Here is a 17,406-nt window from a genome sequence, read left to right on the forward strand (position 1 = left end):
CATCCGCCACGGTACCACACAATTACTCTCCTCAAATACACCACGTCATTAACATACCCAACATCATACTGGGTGGTGATGTCAACGCCAAGGCATTGGACTGGCATGTCAACAGCCCTGACACATAAAGAGGGCTGGTACTACAATCCCAAACAGATAATCGTTTCATCCATAACAATCTCCATCAACATACCTATATCCCACACCAAGCCTTCTTCCTCCTATCATCCCCAGACATCACCTTTTGCTCCTCAAACCTCACCCTCACAACATCCTGGAGAGTGATCAAAACTCTTGGCTCTGACCACCTCCCAACCATTATCACTACCAAAACCAGAATCACCATAGCTGGCCACAGATACACATACACTAATTATAAGAGAGCCAACTGGGAGGTCCTCACAACTGAAGCAGAACACTTTGTACTGCAAACAGTACACCCTTCCTTAAGGACTCGGGGATGTTTGGCCAGACTGTCTAGGGAACAACTACTACAATTACTACATACGAGCCTCCCATATTCCCTGCGTGTCATAAAATGCGATTAAAAGGGGCGGGGTGAGGGGACTAGGGACCACCTCCTCTGTTTTTTAGATCCTAAAAGGAGACAAGCCATAAAAAGGGATGGGGGATTGAGTTATCCCCATATCCTGAAGACTGGGTCTATGAATGTGCATGGATGTAGTACGATTGAGACTAAAAGGGAGGAGATTGTGAGAATGTTTGTAAGAAGAAAGCTGGATGTGTTAGCTTTGAGTGAAAGAAAGATGAAAGGGAAAGGTGAGTCTAAGTTTGGAAATGTGAATGGAAGATTGTCAGGTATGGACAGAGGAAGGGGAAGAGAAGGCGTGGCCTTGTTAGTGAGCCCGGAAGTACGGCAGTGTGTGACTGAATGGAAGGAGGTGTCATTGAGACTGATGTGGGTGAGAACAAAATTTGAAAGTGAGTTGTGGGTATTTGTGAGTGCATACAGGCCTGGTAGTGAAAGGGATGAAGAAGAGAGGGAGTCTTTCTGGAATGATGTTGATGAGTGTCTGCAGGGTTCTGGAGCAAATGTGAATGTGGTAATGATGGGAGATCTGAATGCTAGAGTGGGAAATGTAGCAGTTGAAGGTGTAGTTGGTATGCATGATGTGCCTGGAAGAAATGAAAATGGTGGACGAATGATAGGGATGTGCGTTGAGCGAGAGATGGTGATTGGAAATACCGTGTTTGAGAAGAAAGATATTTATAAGTATACATGGGTGAGACAGGAAGGTGCAAGGGTTGTTGATAGAGCACTGATGGACTAGGTCGTTATGTCCAGGAATGTAATAGGAAGATTGCTGGATGTGAGAGTTCTGAGAGGGGAGGGTAGAGGTATGTCTGACCACTACCTGGTGGAGGGAAGGGTGAGAGCTAGGAGAGTTAGATGTGGCAGGGAGGTTTTGAAAGTGAGTGAGTTGGATAAATGAGAGAAAATGATAGAGTATCCGAAGAAACTGAAAGATGAGTGGAATGCAGTGAAAGATCAGGAGAATGGCAGTTGTTTAAGAGTGCTGTGGTGAGGCATGCGGAAAAGGTGTGTGGTGTGAGACGAGTGGGTGGTGGTGTATGAAAGGTATGTGAATGGTGGTGCAAGGAAGTATGGCTGTGGCTGAGAAGTGAAGTGCATATGAAGTGTGGCTGCAGAGGAAGGATGAGGTGTCATATAACACCTCATCCTTCCTCTCAATCACTCACTGAGAGACAACGTGGCTGGTATTCTTGTTGCCTTACATGCAAATCTTCCTAACTAGTTTATTTCAACATGTGGCTAGTTAATATTCTTGTCTACTATGATATTTACACTGTCAAAGGCTGCCTTGATATGAGAGGCACACAGTTCTATGCAGCAGCCAGGGCCAATACACAACATCCCTGTCAGAGAGACACAACACACAAAGGCAATACACAATCACCACACAAACATGATCAAATATATTATCTATCTATTGCCAGGTGCCTCAATCCCGTCTGGGGTGGCCACAAACAAATCGCCTCCACGTCGTCCTGTTCCCCGCCATTTCACTGCCCTGCTCCCAACTCACCCCCCCCCTCTCGTATACCTCTCCACCCCATCCCTCCATCTCATCCTCGGCCTCCCCCTCCCTCTTCCCCCTTCCACCTCACTCACATACACTCTCTTCATCAGTCTTTCACCCTCCATCCTCTCCACATGGCCAAACTACCTCAGTGTGTTCCTCACAACGCTTCCTATCACATCCACATCCACACCACAACGCTCCTTTATATCCTCATTCGTCAGCCTGTCTCTCCATGTGACTCCACAGGCTCCTCTTAAATAACTCATTTCCACTGCTCTCACTCTTGACTTGTGTCCTTCCAACAACGTCCAAGCTTCACTTCCATACGTTAGAGTTGGTATCACAATACTGTCGTGTTGTAACTTTTTCACCTCCATGCTCACTTCCCTGTTCCTTATCAAAGCAAGGAACCAGCAACCTTTCTTCCCTGCTGTACCCTTTCAAGCACTTCACCCTCCAAACCTCCATTCTTACTCATCACACTACCCAAGTACTTAAACGTACTCACATTTTACTTGAGAGGAGCATGTGGAGTGATGTGGAGGGACAGGTTGACGAATGAAGAAGTGAAGGAACGTTGTGGGGTGGATGTGGATGTGGTTGAAAAGATTAGGAGAAATACACTGAGGTGGTTTGGACATGTGGAGAGAATGGAGAATGAAAGACTGACTAAGAGGGTGTATGTAGGTGAGGTGGAGGGAGGGAGAGGGAGGGGTAGACCGAGGATGAGGTGGAGGGATGGAGTTGAGAGGTATATGAGGGAAGGGGGGGTGAGTTGGGGGGATGGTAGTCGAATGGTGGGTGACAGAGTGACTTGGAGGAGTTTTGTCTGCGGCCACCCTTTGCGGGATTAGGGTGTCGGGCTATAGATAGAGATAGATAGATAGACATTTTCCAATTCCTCATCATCCAACCTCGCTGTACATTTACTGACTTCACCTCTCTCAAAGACCATTACTTTACTCTTCCCTACATTCACCTTTAGATTCCGTTTCTTACACACACTCTCAAACTCATCCACCAAGCCTTGCAGCTCCCCTTCGTCTTCACTCAACAACACAGTATCATCTGCAAACAACAGTACAGGGAGTTTCCAAACACTATCCTCTCTCACCAGGGCCACTCCAACATCCACTACCCTACCTTGTACCTCTTTTATTAACCCATCCATGTACAGATTCAACAACCATGGAGACATGACACATCCCTGTTTCAACCCAACCTTCAAAGAGAAAAATTCACTTAGTTCACCATCCACATGCACTGCAGCCTTAGCACCATCATATTCTTAATACTTTCCACAATCCTTGTCTATCCACCCTGTCATATGCTTTCTCCAAATCTATGAAAGCTGCATACAACTTCTTTCCCTTCTCTAGAAACTTTTCCACTAAAGATCTAAGAATGAATATCTGATCTACACAACCTCTTCCCTTCCTAAAGCCTCCCTGTTCTTCTCCAACAAATTCCTCTGTTCTTTCTCTAACTGTCAATAAGTATCCTACCATACACTTTTCCTATTATACTAAGAAGACAAATGCCCCTATGATTACCACACACTTCTTTTTCCCCTTTTCCTTCGTATAAGGGAATAATTATACCCGACTTCCAATCCTCCGGGACTCTACCTTCCTCCCAGGCCAATCTGCACATCTTCCACATCCATTCTAATACTATCTCTCCCCCATGCTTCAGCATTTCACCACACACTCCATCAATTCCTAGGGTTTTCCCCAATTTAACTTTCTTCATTGCTTCCACAACTTCTATCCTGCTGATTTCTTCCTGTCTTCTCACCTCCCTCCTTCTCCCAGCCATTCACCAGCCATTTATACTCGCAATACTTCCATCCTGTATGTTCAGCAATTCCTTAAAGTGTTCTCTCCATCTGCTCACTTTTTCTCCCTTCTCCACTTGTAATCTACCATTTTTATCTTTCACTCCCCTGCTAACCTCACTTCCACCCTGTCTTACTCTCTTCACCTCTTTCCAGAACATTTTCTTAGTCCCTCCACTTTACACTCAAATTCCTTCCAAATTCCTCATCCACTCTCTTCTTACTCTCTCTTACTATTCTTTTCACTTCTCTCTTTCTTTTTACATTTAACTCTCTCTTCTGCCTCTCAACTTCTTCCACGCCCCTATTTCTCATCCATTCATTGTATGCTTTTTTCCTTTGTGCCACAGCCTGTCTCACCTCTTCAGTCCACCACACTGTTCCTTGCACCTCCCTCCATCTTCTCTTCATCCCACACACCACATCACATGCTGGACATATTTCTTCTGTAAATATCCTGCACACACCTTCCATGTCCCCCAACTGCTCCAATTCATATTTGCCCAATCGTTCCTCCACTTCTCTCTTATACTCTGCCTTTTTCTCATCCTCTTGTAACCTTTCCACTCGCCTTGCAACTACTCCTTCCTCTAGTCTTTCCCTTCTTCTATTTCTCCACCTTACTTGGATCCTAATTCTGGCCACCACCAAGTAGTGGTCAGAAAGTCCACTCCCCCAACCTCTATAAGCTCTTGCATCCATTACACATCTTCGCATCCTTTCATCCACACACACATAATCAATCATTGCCTTCCTTTCATTCAGTTCACCACCCACCCTTCTCATCACTCGCCATGTATACCTGTGGATCATTTTATGCCTGAAGAGGGTATTGGCTATCACCAACCCCTTCCCAGCACAAATGTCCACTAATGCACTGCCATTCTCATCTATCTCAGCAGACACACCCCACTCACTAACTATTCCATCCACCTTCACATTCCCTACTTTACCATTCATATTACCGATCAAAAACAGTCTCTCATTCCTTCCAAACTTTTCCATGCACATTTCCATATTTGTCCAGAACTCTTCTCCCACTCTGCTAGCACGATCTTGCGTTGGCGCATACACACACACAATCACCCACATTTGTATTCCAACTTTCAACCTTACCCACACAATCTTTGACCCAAGTGATCCATACTGTCTTATGCTCTTCTTCCATCTTTTACTCACAACTATACATACTCCTTCTTTCACCCTCTCATTCTCACCTACTCCTGCACATATACCCCATCCATACTCTCATTCTCTCACACTTTCTCCTCTCCATTTTGTTTCAGTTATTCCACATACATCCACTTTCACACCCTCAAGCACCTGGACAATCTCTCTCTCTTTCACCTCATCATTCGCACCTCTTACATTCCATGTTCCCATTACCAAGTCCTTTGTCCGGTCCTGGGTCGTCATCATTTGGTCAGTTCTTGTCCAAGGCTTCTTGCTTGTCTTTTTAGTTAGTTGTTTTCCGGGGAGAGGCACTAACCCTCCGCCAACCCTTTTAGTCGCCTTTTACGACAAGCAGGGATACTGGGGGAGTATTCTTGAAAAAAAACCCTACCCCCAGGGAGGGTACAACAATATCCCAGCTCCACATATTCCAACATTGCCATGAAGAACAAATTCATTCTCATTTAATGTGCAGGGCAATACAACACCTTGATAATAACACTAAATTACAAGCCTCCCCCTCCTGACATCCAAGCACTGGAGGTGTCCTTAACCTGTTAACTGCTCTCTACAGCCTGGGTTGTTCCGAGTGCAACTGCTCAATACAGCCCTGGCTGCACAGGTGAATTTCGAATATAGTGCCATGGTGACCAAGGCCAACTCATGCAGGCATGTTTGAGCCTTCAAAACCGACACTGAAACCGAAAAAATGAAAACCATACATTCCAACAGCGAATCAGACACTTCGATGTTCATCCATGGCTTTACCAAGGTAAATATTGATCTAATATTTCGTTACTTTATACTTTGGCATGTGTACTCTCAGTTCCTAAGACAAAATTTGGCCTTTGGGAAATTTCATTTTTACCCCTATGTCTGCGCACCACGGACACCTCCAAAAAACCGCCATGAGCAGTTAACGGGTTAAATATATACAGTATGATCAAGTACAGTAATCTCTTAATTATCCAGCGTAATTCAGCCAACCCCCAAGGTGAATAATGCAAAACACCAGATACAGTACTACACAGGTAACCCCAATCAGCTATCCATTTGGCGCTGAGCCGGATAGTGTGTCACTACCCTAAGCTATGTCTCGACTTTTTATCCTAAAATCTTTCCGACAATATTACCCAAGATTAAAAGAATAAAATCAAGCATAAAATACAATACAGTACTGTACTGATACAGTATACAGTATACAGGACAGTAATACAGTACAGTATATTATATAATCATAATCATACTGTACTCATTCAGTGTTGGCATCACTGGAGAGTACAGTAGTACACTATGCTGTACACTGTACAGTGCACTTAATCCCATGTGGTCTAGTGGTGAATGGCTCCCACAAAGATTACTCCTGCATGGGGGAGGGGGAGTCACAGGCTAAATCATAGCCATAGGGGTGGGTCACAAATGCACAAAGCACAGATACTTCCTCACTATACAGTGACCACAGGAGAGGCCGAGAGAGTGATGGTAAGCCTGGCGCACTGGGTGGGCCGCTCCCACAACGTATTTGTGATTGGCTGGCATGTTGCAGGGTCTGCTGTGTGCTGACTAAGTCCCATGTATGAGCCAGATACTGCCTAATTTCACCGGATGTTGTTTTAATAGAGCCGACCAAAAAAGCACCAGAGATTGCATTGGGTTAGGCACTGCAACAACGGATAAATAAGAGATTGCTGAATATCTAGTTAGGCTTAAATCAGGACATCAACAAGTCCTTCTCTCAGCGACCAGCTTAGATCTGGGTTGGGTGGAATCACAAATGACATGACCCCAGCTTATAATACAGACCCACACAAAATAACACACACAATGGAGCACTGCATAGTACATGCCACAATAAGATGCAGACACAACATCAACAGTGTAGAGAACCTATGAGACAACTCCACAGGGGTAGCTGCTGATCTGTGATTGACAGGTCTGCTCAATAAGATGGACCAGGGTTGAGCAACAACAACAACTGGTACAAATAATGTCATTATTAAAGAGTTATAGAAGGCATATTATGTGAAACAGGCTAAATAACTCACTAAGGAATAGGGGTTAGACAGCCTCCTAAGCATACATAAATATGGTTCCTTACGATGATACCATCCTGAATGATAACAGTGAAGCATCAAGCACAAGTTGTTCAATGTACTTACAAAAAGGATGTCAAGAAATTACAATCTCTGTATTTCTTGGACAATACCAGTAACAAATTATTAATACCGTAAACCTGATGCTCAATGTGTCTGTAAGAGTGATGCTGAACAATGCTTTCAAGTGTAACTACATATAATAAGGATAGCCATCTCTAAATCTCCTTACACAGGTAAAGCTTATTCAAACTCATGAAGTAACGTGGTTACTATACAACACACCCAAACTATCTAATTGAGAATAAGCCTTAACCCCTTCAGTTCAGTGGCATATATTTTTTATTTCTGCTATTAACCTCTCCGTGGCCGCTGGCGTCGAATGACGTTTAGCCGATAAATGGCCACAAGAGTCGTTTGAGGAAACGGCCTATGAAAAACGGCGAAATTTTGGGGAAGTGGACGAATGTTCTTAACATCTTCAGACTGACCTGCACTACACCCTCATACATCCCATCAAGCAGTTCAGAGCCTGCTGCCGTGATGAGTGGATTTTCTATTTTTCCCTCATGGCCATGCCTAAACAAGCACAACTACACCCATTACCTCAACTCAACAGAACACATCATCTTTGTCCTCCCCTGCGTAACACACACAACCACCCTGTTTATGATTATGAATAAATACAGGCATAAACAAAAAAGACATGATGATAAGACAAAAATACATTTTCATCTTGGTATCTTTACCTATTTGCTCAGGTTTGTTTTACTGGTTTGGATCATTCGATGCAGTGTGACTTGTAGAAAACTGTGAAAACTTTTGGGACGTGAGTGAACATCTGGGACATGAAACTGACCTTCACTTCACGCTCTCACACCTCATTTGTCAGTTCACCACCTGCTGCCGTGATGAGTGGATGCAAGATTTTTTTGCTCATGGCAATATCTAAACACATAGCTATACTCATTATCTCAACTCAGACAGAAAATATCTTCTTTCTCCTTCCTTGCGAAACACACACACCCACCCTGTTTACGATTATAAGTAAACACATGCATAAACATAAGACATGAAAATAAAAGAAAAATTAATTTTTTTTTGGTATCTTTACCTATTTGCTCAGGTTTGTTGCACTGTTTTGATTCATTTTACATGTTCTTTCCCTTTTACAAGCATAACAGGAAAGTTTTCCATGTTCACATGAGGCTTTCATGGGTGGAAAGGCCTCCCTTCCCTTCCTGCTAATCAGCTGGTGCAAGGTGCGAATGAAAGGTCATCTCGCATTTCAACCCTCGCTGTCCAGCCTGTACCCTTAAGAGATGATGTTTACCTCATTTAGGTCTGAAAACAAAAACTCTTGCCTCCCTTTTCCAACATTACCACCCAGACTACAAAAATAAGTCGATACTACCATAAACACAATAAACACTGAAAAATGCAAAATAAATTCATAATATAATTTTTTAAATTCAACCTCGCATATTATGTACTGAAAACTTCAAAATATGTGTATCTAGTTATTTCACAACTTTTCAGCACCACTGACAATGTTTTTTGGTTAAAAAAAAAAAGTGTGATGTTGCATCACTGCAATACCAATGTGTGACTAGTATCAGCTGCCTAAATTTATGCAACTTCCACATTCGATTGCACGCCACAGGATGGGTCTAGGAAGCTGAAATTTGCACTGCCAGGTGCATCAGAACTTCCTCTTCAATATGGCAAAGGAAAAAAATCAAATTTTGAAACTTCAGAAAATGGCCTCAGCGTCGGCCAGGGGCGCATGTAAAATTCCAGACCTACGGCCACGGAGGGGTTAATAAATTTCCAACAGAAAACTGTCAGAACTGCAACTGTTTATCAACTAGGCTATCCTGGCATGGATCAAGGCTTTATGGAGGAGTCTGAACAGTTTCTTGAAATATCTCTTAAATCTGGTGGACTGACTGTTTCTGGAATCAACTGACTGACAACCCATAACTGAAACTCTTTTCTTCAGCCTTGAACTGACTGACCACAGTAATATTTTCAATCACATGTATCAATCAGCTCACATCTTGGGACTTGTCCTCAATTTGATCTTATCCTCTGTTGGCTGCAGTTGCATAGTGGATGTAGAGACTGATTCAATTGATTCCATCATCTTCGACCATGCTCTGATTACTTTGAGGTATGGAATCCCCAAACCCCCTTCTTATAAAATGATCATCAGGTTTTAAAATTGCAGGAACACTGATGATCATCTTAAGTGGTGTGAAAGTGACCAGCATTTAAACAACGTTGATTCTTCAGATCTTTCTTCTGATGATTTCTTCTTCTCTTCTTCTCGTGGGTTTACGGAACGCAGCCAAGACTATGGTCCAATGCCCTTCCAATGCAGATTGATTACGGCCTCATGTTATATGCAGGAGAGCTGCCTAGATTTTCGGATAAAGTCAGAGGTGTACCACATGACTCGCTGTCGTAACTGAGGATCCCCATTACCTCCTTCCAGGAGGGTGTGGAGAGACAAGTGAAAAACTCCCAGAGATGCCAGACAATCTCTCAGAAGTGTGCGAAAGGAATGGAACCTAGGGCACTATAATAGGAAATGTTCAATGGTTTCATCCCAAGGACACCATTGGCACCAAGGGTGCTCTATCATAACCAAATGGTGCAAGTGACTTATGAGGCTTGTATGGTCCAACCGTAACCTGGTGATACCTACATCAATGGCCCAATAGGGATGGCAAGTCCATGGGTGTGCACAGGAGTCAGAGCGAAAACACCTCAGGTGGGAAGCAGGAAGATTGGTTTTGAGGTTTGCATTCCAATACAACGTGCAGGCACTACATGCGAGGTTAGGGAATGCGGTGGTATCTGGTGGCACAAACTGGTATGTACTAGAGGTCAGTACCCGTCATGCTGCTGTGTCTGCGATTTCATTGCCATGAATGCCTACATGTAAGGGAATAAATTGAAGGCGGAAGTGCCAGGGAGGAGTAGCAAGGAGGTGGAGATGCTCCATAACAGCATGGACAACTCTGACATGAGTCACAGGACAATCTGGGAGGAGGAGGGTGAATGAGGACTGTAAGTCAGTATATAAAACCACTGGTTGATGGCAGAGGAAGGCCCACACATACTCCAGGGCCTGGAGGATGGCTAGGAGTTCTGCCATCAGATCATAATACCGCCAACTGAATGACCAAGTCTGGCACATGGAAAGACCCTCAAAGTAGACCACTGAGGCAAAGGAAGATGGAGGACAGTGGGACCCATCCGTGTAAATTTTAAAACAGACCACTGAGGCAAAGGAAGATGGAGGACAGTCAGACCCCTCCGTGTAAATTTTAAAGAGTTCTTATGAAGAGAAGAGTCCATGTTGAGGAAGATTTCCCATGCCATAACTGCATCTGCCGACTTAAGGAAGGGCACTAGAAGACAGGGTGAGATAAATGGAGACAAATCCATCCAAGGGGGGACAAGGGAAAAGAGGGGCCACTGGGGCAGGACTGGGGAGGGCAAGGGATGGGGTGTGGCATGCCCAGATGCTGCGAAGGATGAATGGTAACCACACTTGTGGCCAGTCTGGGGACTGGCAAAGGACCGTGGGCAAGTGGTAGAGGGCAGGGACCAGGTGGTTGGAGGGAAGGACAGAACTGCAATGGAGAAGCTGACTGACCAACTCCATATGATAGATGGAGAGGGGCATCACCCCTGACTCTGTGTGAAGTGAAATAACAGAGGTGGACCTGAAGGCACCAAGGGCAATGCAGAGTGCAGTGTTCTGGACAACAACCAACTTCTTGAGGTGGGTCTGGACAGCCAATCTGTAAAGAGAGGATCCATGAGAGATCTTGCTGCAGATGAATGCCAGATGCAGGCAGAGGAGAGTGCTGTGATCAGCATCCCAGCCAACTCCTGCTATGCACTACATAATGTTTAGGTGCCTAAGGCATGCCAATTGAAGATGGTCAATATGGGAGCCATCTAGATGGAGGCCCAGAAACTTGTGCAGGGTCCATAGGGTGAAATGCTCTCAGGCAAGCTGAAGCATTGGCATGGAGGGAAGCCTCTGATGTCCAAAGCATATGAGAGCACTCCTATGCGCACTGATCGTTAGTCCCCAGTCTGCAGCCCAGATGGTAAAAGTATCCATGGCTTGTTGGAGACAATGTTGGGCCTCCCATGATGAGGCAGCACTACAGAGGATAGAAACATCATCAGCATAGACTAGGATGGATACTCCAGGAGGATAAGGCAGATCAGACATTAACACATTAAAAAGTAGGGGACTGAGACATGATCTCTGTGGTACACGCCATCTGACTGGGGTGGGGGAGGAGTAAGTACACCATAGAGACACACTATAGATTTGCTCCTCCAAAATACTCTGTACCCTGGCAAGTGCAGAGCCCTTGACTCTGAGATGACACAACTCGTACAGCATCCCATCATGGGAGGCGGAGTCAAAGGCTCCCTGGAGATCAACAAAGACTGCCAGGAGTATCTGCTGATGATGGTATATCTGGTGGATATGACAATCAAATTGGAGGAGGACATCAGACGTCCCCCTCCCAGGGCGAAATCCACAATGAACCTCAGCCAGGTGGCAGTCATGCTCCAGCCACCTGGAGAGCTGACGGCACACCATCCTCTCCAGCACCTTCCCAACGTTGGATAATGCTATTGGGCTGTACAAAGCCCAGGAGAGGAGAGGAGAGTTCAACCTGGGCAAAGGGGGAGGCTAAACCTGCAGGGGGGGAAGAGGAAATGCCTACCTGAATGACTCTGAGCAACCACTGGGGACCAAGAAGTGGTGCAGGGGTGCCATACTGAGACCCAAAGAAGGTGACCAGGAAGGCAGCCTTGTCCTGGAATCCTACCATAAGGGTGCCCTCCTTCCAGGGGATATGAGTGGGTGGTAGAGCAACCCTTCATTGCCCAAAAAAATTACCAAGTCCATGATGGCAAGCTGGAGAATGACAGGGTCGAGCAGAAAGCAGACCAGGCAGCACGCTAGGCTCAGTTAAGTGTCTTCTTCCACTCTGCATCCCTAAGGCAGTGAAGGTTTCAGTGGCTAGGGCAGGGACACTTATGCTGGGCATTCCAAGAAGACTGCCATGCCCTGACAACCCTGGTGCAGTCCTCCGGCCACCATGGGATTGCAGCGGTGCCTCAGGGGCATGCTGAGGAACTGTAGAAGGTTGCCTCACCCACAGCAACCAGAGGGGAAGTAAAGGCCGCCACATGGTCATACAAGGGTCCTCCAGGCAAAGCACCGGCGTCACCGAGGGCCGCCGTGAGGGAGGACCAGGAGACTCGTGTGAGGATCCAATGTGGATGAGAAGGCGCAGGGCTGGGTGGGAAAAGGCCAGGGACATCCAGAATAACTGGAAGGTGGTCAGATCCCAAATATGGGCCAGTCCAAATGACCGAGCCACAAAAACACTGTCCCCTAAACATACAGTAGATCTTGTGTGGACGGCAGGCTTGAGTGAGGGTCTATGTGGATCTGTAACCCCAAAGGGATGAGTAAGGAAATAAGACCACTGTCCAAGGGACACTGGAAGAGGGAAGATCCTGACCTGTTGCCAGTTCCCCGCACCAGGGGAGAATCCCAGCAGGGATGTTTGGTGTTAAAGTCCCTCAGGATGAGGCAGGGTGAAGGAAGCTGGTCTCAACAGACCCAGAGCTCTTCTAGGCCAATGTTCTTGCAAGGGTTATAGCAAACAGCCACCATGATCCAACCCATCACGAGGGAGAGATGGACTGCAAGAACTTCCAACACCTCCTCAAGGGGGCCAGGTCAGTGGTAGTACCAAGTTAGGCATGTCCTTCCTGAACGCAACAGCTATGCCACCCCCAACGCCCTGATGATCAGTCCGATGGATGGTAAAACCCCTGAATGACAAACGACAATGCAGGGACAGCCAAGCCTCGCAGAGACCAATAACATCTGAGACAAGGTCTATAGAAGAGGGTGAGGGGCCATCAATGGGAAGAGAGGAGAGAGGAGACAGGGCAAGAGGCTGACACAGATGTCGATGAAGGGCTGTCCATTTCTGTACATTGACAAGGCTATGAGCAGATCCACAAAGAACTCCAAGGAATGGGCACCTGAGGGCATGGAATGTGAGGTGGCTTGAGAGGTTGTCCTTAGTGCAGGTTGATGTGGAGGAGCAGGAGAGTCGCCAGGTGCAGAGCTATTCACCGGAGTGCTTGGAGGGACAACCTGCGGCTCGGCTGGGATAGGGGCAGGTGTAGTATCTAATGATGAAACAGATACAACAGGTATAGTTCCAGGCAAGGCATCAGGCTGGATGGAAAGACCTGAGGGGTCAGGTGCAGTATGGGGATGAGAGGTCTGTGTTGGGTGGGAACGATGACATCAAGGCTTGGGAGAAGGGGAAGGGTGGAGAAGCACCACTGACTGGGAGGTTGAGTGGGAGGAAACTGCAACTGTGCATTCCACCTCACTGTGTACTGCTGCGGTGTCACTACCAGAAGCTTCAGCAAAGTCATCTAATGTAGAAAAATGGATGCTAACCACTGTTGCATATGTAAGGCCTTTCTGGACAGGTTGGAATGGCCAGATGGGAGCAGTAGTCGTTGTCGAGGGGGTTAGAGCTAGGAGGAGAGCGTCTGGAGGGGTTAAGGGCACGCAGACGGGTGTTAACATCAGACAGGGTCAAAGGGTTGGCTCTGGCAGTTTCATGAATAGCAAGCGCTTGTTAGTAGATTGGACAGGCACGAGAGACAACTGGCTGTGCACCACCACAAAAAAAACTGTAGGGGTCATTGGTGCACTGACCACCTGATGGCGAATTGCAATGGATGGAACCTACTGCACCTTGAGTACCTGACTGTTTTTGCATAAAACTGTCCCATGGCTGATGTGATGACACATACTGTATAGCATCACAGGATGGGAAAGACATATATTCCCACAGTGTAGCAGGAATGGCCAAAGATAACCTCCTCAGGCAAAGGACCCCTGAATCTAAGTCTTACCACCCTGGCCTCCACTGCATCCTCACCTCCAAGAGGGTGGACCGTGAGGCAGGTTACCTCCACAAGTTAGGAGGAACAGTTGCCATGACAACGAACGTGACCTAAAAGTTCCTCCTCTGTGACATTTGGGCAACTAATTATCCCAAATAAAAACTCGCCCCTAGGTGTGTGGGCCAACCAGCATCTCACAGGCCAGTCCCCCAACTGAATGAGCATCTCTGACGGCACAGTCATTTTGGCCGCATCACCTGCATAAACACAAAATCTGATGGTTGATCCCTTTTCCAAGACCCTGAGTGAACCCTCAATATAATACTGTACATATTTAGTGGAGACCTGTTGATGGCATCTAACAAACTGCAGGGATTCAATAAAACAGGAGTGTTGTCAACCGACCCTGCGATGTAAACTAAGTTCCATTTTCCACTGGTGAGATCACTGTCTGGGAAGGAGGGCCTAATCCATTTCTCAAGAGATCCACCCTCATCACTAGTTGCGAAGTTCATCCTCACTCTTTTTCCTGCCCCAGCAGCAGAAGTGGGATCCATCTGGATGTCCTGAGAGGTTAGGCCAGCCATGGAGGACTCCATAACAGACCTAATACCTTGCACGTAGTTAACAGCCAGGAAAACACAATGGTACTGTATTACAGTACTCTATATTCACTGGCAGACATTACAGATCTGTAATGCATTATGCACCTGAAAGCAAGATGGTTCTCGGCATGGCCAGGAAGCACACGTCCGACAGTGACCGTGTCTGGGCAGCATCGACTAATAACTTTCCGATGACATGGTGAACATATAATATATGGAAATGAACTTAGGTCTATTTTTGACCATCATTGCCCTGAAGTATAGTCTGTCCTTGTCTAACACGGGTAATTACATCCACACCCCTACCGCGTTAGAGAAATTTCGTGTTATGGGGACTCTTGAAACCACATTTCCTTCCGCACCCCTGCCCAAAGTCCACTTTTCCCCCCCCTTGTGGTGGAAATTTTTTTTATACCCCCCAATTTTAACCCCCTTGGAAGCATTAATATGGTTCAAAAAATCATAAAGAATATTATTACAGTTAAAAGCCACACTGGCAATATGAATGATAAAGTAGGGGATGTGAAGATGGATGGAGTAGTTGGTGACTGGGGTGTGCCTCTTGAGATAGATGAGAATGGCAGTGCTTTAGTGGACATTTGTGCTGAGAGGGGGCTGGTGAGCCAATTCCCTCTTCAGGCACAAAATGATCCATAGGTATACATGGTGAGTGTTGAGAGGGTGGGTGGTGAACTGAATGAACGGAAGGCAATGATTGATTATGTGTGTGTGGATGAAAGGACGTCAAGGTGTGTAATGGATCCAAGAGTGTGTAGAGGTTGGGGGGGTGGACTTTCTGACCACCACTTGGTGAAGGTGAGAATCAAGGTCCAACTGAAATGGAGAAATAGAAGAAGGGAAGGATGGGAGGAAATAGCATATGCAAGGAGAGTGGAAAGGTTACAACAGGATAAGAAAGAGGCAGAATATAAGAAAGACGTGGTGGAGCAATTGGGTAAATATGGATTGGAGCAGATGGGGAACGTGGAAGTTGTGTGTAAGATATTCATAGTAGAAATCTGTGCAGCACGGGAGGTGGTGTGTGGGGTGAAAAGAAGATGAAAGGGGGTGCAGGAAACGGCATGATGGAATGAAGAGATGAGACAGGCTGTGGCACAAAAGAAGAAAGCACATAATGGGTGGATGAGAACCAGGGGCGTGGAAGAAGTTGGGAGACAGAAGAGAGAGTTATATGTAGAGAGGAAAAGAGAGGTGAAATGATTAGTAAGAGAGGGTAAGAAGAGAGTGGATGAGGAATTTGGAAGGAATTTGAGTGTAAAGTGGAGGGACTGTAAGAAAATGTTCTGGAAAGAGGTAAAGAGAGTTCGACAGGGTGGCAATGAAGTTAGTCGGGGAGTGAAAGATAAAATGGTAGATCACTACTGGAGAAGCAGAAAAAGTGATCAGATGGAGAGAACACTTTAAGGAATTGTTGAACACAGAGAATGAAAGTAATGAGAATGTAAGTGGCTGGGGAATGGCTGGGAGAAGGAGGGATGTGAGAAGAAAGGAAGAAATCAGTAAGATGGAAGTTGTGGAAGCAATGAAGAATGTCAAAATGGGGAAAGCCCCAGGTATTGATGAAGTGTGTGGTGAAATGCTGAAGCATGGGGGAGAGACAGTAGTAGAATGAATGTGGAAGATGTGCAGATTGGTCTGGGAGGAAGGTAGTAGAGTCCCAGAGGATTGGAAGTCAGGTACAATTATTCCCCTGTGCAAAGGAAAAAGGGAAAAAGTAGTGTGTGGTAATCACAGGGGCATTTGTCTTCTCAATGTAATAGGAAAAGTATATGTAGGATACTTATTGACAGAGTTAGGGAAACAACAGAGGAATTAGTTGGAGAAGAGCAGGGAGGTTTTAGGAAGGGAAGAGGTTGTGTAGATCAGATATCCATTCTTAGATCTTTACTGGAAAATGTTCTAGAGAAGGGAAAGAAGTTGTATGCGGCCTTCATGGATTAGGAATGCATTTGACAGGGTGGAAAGACAACAATTGTGGAAAGTATTAAGAGTATATGGAGTACATGGGAAGTTGCTGAATGCCATTACGAGTATGTATGAGGGTGCTAAGGTTGTAGTGTGTGTGGATAGTGAACTGCGTGAATTTTTCTATTTGAAGGTTGGACTGAAGCAGGGATGTGTCATGTCTCCATTGTTGTTCAATTTGTATATGGATGGGGTTATAAAAGGGTTACAAGGTAGGGCAGTGGATGTTGGAGTGGCCCAAATGAGAGAAGACAGTGTTTGGAAACTCCCTGTACTGTTGTTTGCAGATGATACTGTGTTGTTAAGTGAAGGCGAAGGGGAGCTGCAAGGCTTGGTGGATGAGTTTGGGAAAGTGTTGAAATGGAATTTAAAGGTGAATGTAGGGAAGAGTAAAATTATGGTCTTCGAGAGAAGTGATGTCAGTGAATGTACAGTGAGGATGGATGAGGAGGAAATGGAAAATGTGAGTGCATTTAAGTATTTGGGTAGTGTGATGAGTAAGGATGGAAGTTTGGAGGGTGAAGTGCTTGAAAGGGTATAACAAGGAAAAATGGTTGCTGGTTCCTTGAATGCAGGGATAAGAAACAGGGAAGTGAGTATGCAAGTGAAAAAGTTACTACATAACAGTATTGTGATACCAACCCTAACATATGGAA

The 17,406-nt window shown here is 45.7% G+C and overlaps 1 protein-coding gene across 1 annotated transcript in view; it reads right to left on the bottom strand.

Moving 5' to 3' along the window:
* The window catches only part of LOC145392712 (uncharacterized), a 152,384-nt gene that overhangs the window by 111,299 nt on the left and 23,679 nt on the right, over nucleotides 1-17,406 (bottom strand). The window lies entirely within an intron of this gene.

Source organism: Coenobita brevimanus, chromosome 23 (genome assembly GCF_032717465.1).
Source record: "Coenobita brevimanus isolate Jiangsu-jjx chromosome 23, ASM3271746v2, whole genome shotgun sequence".
NCBI lineage: Eukaryota > Metazoa > Arthropoda > Malacostraca > Decapoda > Coenobitidae > Coenobita > Coenobita brevimanus.